Source organism: Pteropus medius, unplaced genomic scaffold (genome assembly GCF_902729225.1).
Source record: "Pteropus medius unplaced genomic scaffold, Ma_sr-lr_union100, whole genome shotgun sequence".
NCBI lineage: Eukaryota > Metazoa > Chordata > Mammalia > Chiroptera > Pteropodidae > Pteropus > Pteropus medius.
The window spans coordinates 3,907,837-3,916,992 of record NW_024340700.1 but is presented as its reverse complement, the minus strand read 5'-3'; the positions used below and the strand labels follow the sequence as shown (position 1 = coordinate 3,916,992).

Genomic DNA, 9,156 nt, shown 5'->3' with positions numbered 1-9,156 from the left:
CAGTCGACGGGGTTTATCTCTAACTGAGAATCATGAAGGCAAATTTGTTTCGTGTATTTTTAACATAAGGAAAAGATAAGAAGGCAAGGGGCTTTCCGTGGGCGTTGGTCACTCTTCCGTTGATGAGCGACTCTTTTTATGCTGCGATGACTGCTGGTTTCTCTAAGCAGACGTGCAAACGAGGACGCTGAGTTAATAAGAGCGAGAACAGGGTCAGTTGTGACGCTTCCCCTTCGATCCCTTCGATGCTCATCATGAGGCACCGCGACAGAGAAGCTCTAGGACAGTTACCGCCTACTGTCTGGGACACGTGACCAACCCCCAGGACTTCTAGTGTCTTCTGCTTTCATTAGGATAGCTAATGGCATATGCTCGAAAGGGGGCAAATACAGAACTATTAAAAACGTTACACATGATATTTATTTTAAATCTTTTTTTTTTTAATTTAAGTGCAGTTGGTATACGATATTATATCAGTTATGTCAGTTTCGGGTGGACGATATTTATACTTTACAAGGTGATCACCCCTCTGATTCCAGTACTTGTCTGTCATCATGCAAACTTGTCGCGATATTATTGACGATCTTCCCCTTCACGGTTTCACCCATCCCCCACCCTCACCCCTCTAGCCACCATCCCTCTCTATGAGTCTGTTGATGTTCTGTTTTGTCCGTTCATTTACTCTGGTTTTTTTTAGATTCCACATATAAGCGAAACCATACAGTGTTTGCCTTACTCCGCCTGACTTACTTCACTTAGCAAAATGTAGCTGGCGTGGCAAGAACTTGGAGAGAATTCTCACATGCCAGAAATGATGCTAAATCCTAATGGAAGTTGGTAAGCAAAGACGAAGGCTGGAAGATGCTGCGGTCGGCTGAGCGCGGGGGCCTGTGCGGGGAAACCAGAAAAGCGAGGCTAGCATCTAAGTCAGGCACTAAGTCAGACTGAGGCCGTCGCATAAGGAACAGCAGGAAACACCCTCAGGAAACAACCCCCACGAGAAGATGACGGTATGCAAAGACTGTTTCAGTGTTGGTCCTGAACCAACAGAGCGGAGGCAAATTCCATTCTGAGGATTCCTAACCACATATTGTCCCTCATTGCATTTGGGCCAGAATCATACTGCCTCTGTGGCCCCTGTGACACCTTGTGTTTGTGTCCACAGGCACGGGGCAAGAACCTTAAACCTCAGACCTCAAGAATTCCCTAACATAAGCCTATGGCCATGCCACCCTGAACAAGCCCGATCCCGTCTGATCTCGGAAGCTAAGCGGGGTCAGGCCTGGTTAGTACTTGAATGGGAGACCACCTAGGAAGACCAGGTGCCGTAAGCATAAAAAAATAAGCGATTGTAAGCTAACGAGATCCTTGCAATCTATGAGGGTTGCCAAGGGTTGCCTCATCTAAAAAAAAAAAAAAAGAAAAAAACAATTCCCAAATATAAATGTCCGGGTACCATCTTCCACAATTCAGAATCAGGCAATACATATCAAGATACAAGGCACCATGAGTAAGAACCAACAGAAGGGAAAAACACCCAAAGGAAAGCCACAAAGAAATAGAATTTAGAACTACAATAATAGAATTTAGAACTAAATACAAAAATATAAAATATAAAATATAAAATCCACATGCCTACCATGTTTGAAGAAATTTAAAAAGATATCAAAATCATGGTGCAAAACTACTAAAAAAAAAGTCATTAGAATTTCAGAAAGAACCAAATAAATCTACTAAAATTGGAAAATGGGAAAACAGAATAAGATAATAAACAGAAAATAATAAATAAAGTTAGAAATGCAAAGCATGGGTTGAAACAAAAGATGACACATCTTTGAAGAGAGAACCAGTGAAGGGGAAGATATAAGTGAAGAAAGGCCTCAGATGGAATCGCAGAGCTGTACGGAGGAAAAGGTGATAGTTACAAGGAACTGAGAAATATGGTAGTAGAGTCAGCCACCCGTCTAATTGACGTTTTTGAAGGAGACAGTGGGAAAAGAAGCAATATTTGAAGAGATAATGGTTAAGAATTTTTCTAAATTAATGATAGATATAAATCTTCAGATTCAAGAAATGCCAAAAATTCCAAGCAGGAAAATAAGGACTAAAATACTGGAGAACAATAGGATATTGGTAGGGAAGGGTGAAATGGAATTAAGGCCATTATTCTTTAGGAGGAAAGTACATATATTAATTCGTTCTAGATTTTGTTAGCTTAAATATATTTTAATTTTTTAGGGAACCACTCTCAGATAATATTACTTCCAAACAGTAGAAGTAAAATTTTAGTAAGGAGGGAAAAAGAAGAAAACCCTAGTCGACCCAAAAGGAAGCAATAAAGAAGAAGAAAAGTACTAAGAAAAAGGCAGAACAAATAGAAAACACAAAACATGTTAGAAATAAATAAAATATATACCAATAATAACAACAAATATAAATGGCTTAAACTCATCAGTTCATAGGCACAGGTTGTCAGACTGTATTTTTTAAATTATATATACAGTATACTGGTGACACACCTAAGACAGAAAGACCCAGAAAAGTTGCAAATTAAAAGATATGCATAGAAAATACTAACTGAGAATTACCATTAACAATAGAAAAAAAATATATTATTTAAAGCAATAAACATTCATAGAGAGAAACGAAGTCACTTGACCATAATAAAATGGTCAATTTTGTTATCATTTCTGTCAAAGGATAGAAAAATCTTAAACTTGTATGCACCTATTAATATAACTTCAAAATATAGTTTTTAAATGGCAGGACTACAGGAGACACTGACAAATTCACTAATATAAAGATTTTTTTAAACATTCTTCTCTAAATAATTGATAGAGCAAGCAATCTTTAAAATTAGAAAGAAACACAGAATATTTAAGCATCACAATTAACTATCCTGACTTGCTCCCTAAAATTGCAGAATTCTCAAGTGGACATGGAATATTTATAAAGATTGACGGTATCCTGGGCTATGATCCAAGCCTCGACACACCTCTAAAAATTGTTAACATACAAACCACATTCTCTAACCCAGTGCAAATAAGTTAGAAATCAATAACAAAAATATTTTTAACCCTCCCTACATGTGTAAAATTTAAAAACCTCATTAAATAGCCCTAGTTCAAAGAAGAAACCATAACCGAACATACAAACATACTCTGAACTAAAGAATCATAAATATAAACCACGTAGCAAAACTCACGAGTTGTAGCCACACATTATTAAAGAGAAATTTATAGGCTTCAATGCTTAAGAAAATAAAAAGCCTTGAAAAGGCCGAAAGTTGAAGAACTAAGCACACAACTTAAGTAATTACATAAAGAGCAACAGAATAAAAATTTCCAAAATGCAGAAAGGAAGAAACAGTAAAGTTAAGAGCAAAAGTGAACAACTTAGAAGACAAAGATACACAAAAAGGGAATTAAGAAAAACAAATTCCTTGGGTGTGGATGTCCAGGGAATTAAGAAAAACACCTTTCATGTGGTAAAACAGCCTCTACACACTTTTACATACTCGGTCTAAGGCTACTGTTGTATCACAATGTCGAAATGAGCCCTCAGTCTCTCAGAGAATACTGCTTATTGATGTTCTATCTGCCTTTTTAAAATTATTCCTTCGAAAAACATTTTCCCCCTGGCTACAGCATACCACCTACTGTGCTAAATGCTGGTACACAAAAATTAATGAGGAACATCCTTGTCCATGTGCACGTCACAACCACACCCACTTTGTCCCATCAGCTACACAGCCACATCAGAGTCACGTTGATCTTTCACTACCCCATTAGTCAACCTTTTGCTGCATTACTTGATGTTTTTCTAAAAAAAAAAAACCTTCCTCTGGCAGGACTGCAGAGGTGGCTGTTAACCCTGATTTTACTATGGCCATGAATGTTGGTGCCTGAGGCCAACGCACCAAACCAGACGTTTCAGGAAATATTTTTACTTGCTCTGTATTTAGCAAAAAGAAGAATGATCTGTTTCAAACCAACTACCCAAACAAACCTTCACAGCCTTTCTCTTCTAAAATCCTGAAGGATAGAAGGAAGCCTGCTTCAACGGCAAACTGTGAGCATGGCAGAACATTTGAGTGTCCTGGCCAGCACTCCGGGTCGGCGGCCCACGCCCAGCATCCACTGAGCACCCGAAGGCTCTCTGAAGTTTGCCATGTGGGGTTCAGAAGCTCAGGCGGATGGCCATTTGCCCAGTAATTATCGGTCAGTTTAACTGAATGTGACTCTCAAGTCACCAAGCACATTTATCTCATAGAGAAATAAGGGTGACCCTTGTGACAAAAACCAGGTCGATGGTCCTAGAGCCCGGCTCCCGCGAGACAGCATGGAGAGATTACGGGAGCAGGACGCGGTCAGGGCGTCTCCCAGCACCTCAGCCCTGCTCCGCTTCACATGCGTTATAAGTAGATAAAGTAAACTGCTCGATAATAATTACTTCTTCAAAAGAAAGTGGTGTGTTTATATTTTATCCAAGTGTTCCACCACCCTAGCAAAGGATCGGGGCTGTCGGCTGCCAGGTGGATGAGTGGTTCAGAGCTGCTGTCACCTTTGATGCCCGGCCTTATGATTTTATATAGCATAAGTAATATATTATTATGGATTTTATATGTAATGTGTGTAAATCGTATATGTAAATAATATTAAAATATGTAATAAATATATTGTTACATATAATATATGTATATTAATAAATCAAAAACCATTTTAATGACAAATAAGCTGAGAAGAGAGGGCAGCTAGAAGATGAAGTTCTCTCGCTGTTTAGATGCCCAAATGCCCTAGTTGTTCGGGTCAGAATGTTCCTTTCGCTTGCCCAGACTGACACCCATAGTTATCGCCTCTGATCTGGTGTCTTTCAAGAATATATTCTGATCAATTACATTAACTCATCAATTGTAGTATTCATAGGAAAAACATCAATTAAAACAAAGAAGAAAGAAAAGAGTTTTTAAATATCTACATGGAATTATCCTGCCGAGCCACAGCGCTAAACTCATTCAAAGCATCTCCTGTCAGAAACGTTTCCCATTTCCTGCCTTCGAAGCCCCCTTCCCCTTCGGATGACCATTCTCCAAGGACCATGAAAAGCGCTGTTGGCTGGACATTCCCACCCCACTGAGCAATACGATCAGCACCTCCGTGTCGCTCACTGTGGCCTGTCACAACAGTCATGCTCTTACTTGCCATGTGCAATTTGAAGAGGAAACGGAGAACTTAGAGACCACATTTTTTCCGTAGAACCCCAACTCTGTCTCCTCTCCCTCTCTCCATCACAGCCCTTTCTCTCCTTCCCCTAGTGTAGTCACACAAGGACACACACACACACACACATGCCACCTTCCCAGTTCCCGGGAGAACTCGGTGACCGGGCGGTGTGTCCGCTGTGTGCTCCTGTAGGGCCCAGTAATAGAGGCTCAGCTGGAGCTCATGAAGAAAACATCGCTGCACTCAAGTGAAGACACAGGATTTTACGATGCTTCAGACACAATATTAATTATTTACCAAAAAATGAGTTGCACCTGCATTCGAAGGTAACTATATCAAATCAAATTTATAGCATGCAGATGATTTTGACTCTTTTATCACACATTTGTTTCTTAAAGCAATTATGTTAAAAGAGGCTCCCTCCGGCAATAAATCCTTATGTTTAACTTAACTCTCATTTTCCATCCTAACCAGGTGCCTCGGTAATAAAACCCAAACTCATCTGACATGTTTGTAGAGCACTTTATCCGAAGAGTCCCAAAGGCTGTACAGATTGCATTCTGTCGGAGGGACGGGAGTAAATTACTCACTTTACGAGAGCTGTGAATAACATTTTCTGGCTACTTCAATCACTACCTCGAACGGCAAGAAGCCAAATCAGTCTCCTCCATCTGCAAGCCTGCAGGGACCCGGAGGGACCAGACCGACTCCCCCGGGCCATGCCTCCATCCATCTTTCTAGTCTCCAGTCACCAGCCAGCTTTCCCTCCTCACTCCGCGTTTTACTCACCAGATCAAAATGTGGAAACGAAAAATGAGAATACTTCAAAAACTTAGCAATCAATACACCAAATGGCCCCTGTTACTCTGAAATGTTAACGCCATTTTTAAGAACAAGCGGCCATTCCATCTGAAAAGCCTCCTCTTGCCATTCATCCTCAAAATTAAAGTCGGTCTGCTAAGCCGCATTCTGCCATTGGTCACCGATGGGAGCCAAAGAGAGAGAGAGAAGGGGCAGGGATTGGTCACAGTAAAATAACGCCTCGCAATAGACAATATCTACATATATAAGTTGCGGCTGCCATGAGAAAAGTCTGTAAAACACCAAAAAAAAAAAAAAAAGAAAAGAAAAAGACAAAAAAGAGCTATGCTAGATCTCTAGCAAGGGCCCAGTGAGGTGGCCGTTGGCACTTCTCTGCGGTGGCTGTGCTCCTTCTCCACGAGGCCACCCGAATCTCGCCGTTGGTGCTCAGGGGAAATAAAGGTGGAGGAATGTATCGTTTGTTATTTTCTGGAAGATTCAACAACAGCCTTCCTAAACACATTCAATCAACCAACATTGATCAAGCACCTACGACACTCCGCTCACCGTGCTAGGCGTGGAAAGCGTGTGACAGCTCACTGTCCCTGCCGAGGGCCTGCGGGGCCTCGTTCCATGTTTTCTACCACTGGCCAAGACGCGTCTAGGCAGTACCTCAAAAGAAGTAACCTCGGGATATTTAATTTATCACTAGGAACACCCCCCAAAATATTCTCTCTAATGTTAACATTACTTACACCAGAGTAATAAATACGTGCAGGACGGCAAATAAACAGCTTCACAGATTGCGAATCGATGCACGCAATGTTTCAGGTTCACGCTAGTATCTAATCAATCCAACAGCAGTTGATTGCTGTGGATATGCCAAATCGATAAAAAAACACACCTTAAAAACACCAATAAAATAGAAGGCTATAGAACAGATACTATGAGACAACCAGAAGCAATTACCCTGTACAATTATGCAGCATAATACCAACAGCAAGTAGTTATCTCAACTGCCCGTGAAAAATGATGGGATGTTTGAAGCTAACTTGCTTCCCATTATGTCTTTCTCAAGCAAAATCCAACGTCGAGTAGTATATTTATAGTCCTTTTTTCGGGTATTCTGGCACCGTCACCAAAATTTACATTTTCAGTGCTAAATAGGACGAATGGGATGATTCAAAAATTCCGTTCAAAGCATGAACTCCTTTGGGTCCCAAGTAGGACACTGCTTGAGGCCACAGAAAGGCCACGTCCCCATGCTCAGAGAAGTCCCCTGCACTCCTAGGCCCACGGAGCTGCACACTGGCCTGGGGTCCTCGTCTTGTCCCCACTCCATGCCTAGGAGACGACGGCTGTGTTCGCGGTAGCTCCATATGCTACTGACCCTGTGCTTGTGTTAGTTTCCAAAATTCCTGCAGTCGGAGGTCCCCAGTGTAGCCCGACCCTCCCTCAGCGTCTCGTAGGGACCTCCCACGTCGGCCTGCGTGCACAGCAGCTGGTCTGGCCGAAGGACGGGGACAGAGAAAGAGGGGAGAGCAGGGGAAGAGAAGAAATGAAAGCGAAAATAGAAACATGAGAATAAATGTCATGCAATGAAATACGACCCGACAGTTTGAGAATAACGTCGATCTGTATTAGGTGTTCTGTTCTATGCGAATAGAAGTATTTCTAACTCGCCCATTCTAAGGCCACAACTGGACGTTGATGAGACATGAAAAGGCCCGGGCCAGGTTCTGAAGATTGTCTCTTTAAAAGGGTCAAATGTCAGAGTGAATGAATACTAGCTAGCAAGGAAATGCAACTCAAAACCGCAATGAGACACCGCCTCACACCTGCTAAGATGGCGATCATCAAGAAGACAAGTAGTAACAGGTGTTGGAGAAGTTGTGGGGGCAAAGGAGCCCTCGTCCACTGCTGGTGGGAATGTAACCTGGTGCAGCCACCATGGAAAACAGTACGGAGGTTCCCCCAAAAAACCAAGACTAGAATTACCATATGACCCAGCCATCCCTCCTCTGGGTGTCTACCCCGAAAATTTGTAAACATTTATCCATGAAGATACATGCACCCCGATGTTCACTGCAGCGCTATTCACAGTGGCCGAGACACGGAAACGACGAAGTGTCCTTTGATGGCTGGATGAAGAAGCTGTGGTCCACACACACAACGGAACACGACTCAGCCGTGGGAGAAGATGAAATCCCGCCGTTTGCGACAGCACGGATGGATCTCGCGATTACCGCGTTAAGCAGACCGAGTCAGATGGAAAACGTCAAGAACCGTATGATTTCACTCATTTGCGACATCTAAAGCCGATAGCAACGAATGAACAAGACAAACAAAAACTCAGACACGAACAATAGTTTAGCGGTTACCAGGGTAAAAGGGGGAGGGTAGATACGGGTCAAGGGGTCAAATACACGGTGATGGAAAGAGAAGTGACTTTGGGTGGTGAACACACAGTGCCACATACCTGAGACGTGTTACTGAACTGCGCACTTGAAACCTATATCGCTTTCTTAACCAATAAATAATGTCATCCAATAAACAATAACGAACATGAATAAACGATGTGTAAGGCTCCATGCTGTTGTATGAGGGATGGATGGGAAAATGTCTCAGAAAGGAAAAGGGTCACCGTCCTCAAATGAACAGGTGTCACAGAAACGGAAGTGAGACCTATTCTCCAAGGACCCACGGCTGGGAGAGCAGAAGCTGCTGCCAGGGACTGTTCTCGGTGTGGGGAAGGGTTTCCTGAGCATCAGGCCTCGGGTCATCTCAGGCCAGGGAGTTCTGTCACCGAAGACAGCCCAAGCCAGGTAGAGACGAGCAGAAGAGAACCTCGCCCTCTACACTCCTGACTTTGGAGAGGGAATGGCACCGTGGGCCAGGGCCATTAAGGGTACGAGTGTCCGACAGAGACAACAGCCAGGCTGGTCTAGAAAGGAGAACATTCCAGAACTGAACAGCAGCTGACTGCTCTGAAAACCGAGAAGGGACACGGGGAATCCACGGAATTGTGCCTCAATTAGGCACGACGAGCAGCAGCGTGACGTCCAGCCCTTGGACTGGTCCACAACTGACGCTGCTGAGAACAGCCAAGAGCAGTCGGAGGCGGGAAAAGCCA

The 9,156-nt window shown here is 42.8% G+C and overlaps 1 non-coding gene across 1 annotated transcript; it reads left to right on the top strand.

Annotated features, from left to right (window-relative positions):
* The first annotated feature begins 1,215 nt into the window (after window positions 1–1,215).
* LOC120618357 (5S ribosomal RNA) lies at window positions 1,216–1,334 on the top strand. The gene has a single exon (XR_005657230.1). It is a non-coding gene; the product is annotated as a 5S ribosomal RNA (ribosomal RNA).
* Window positions 1,335–9,156: the final 7,822 nt, after the last annotated feature.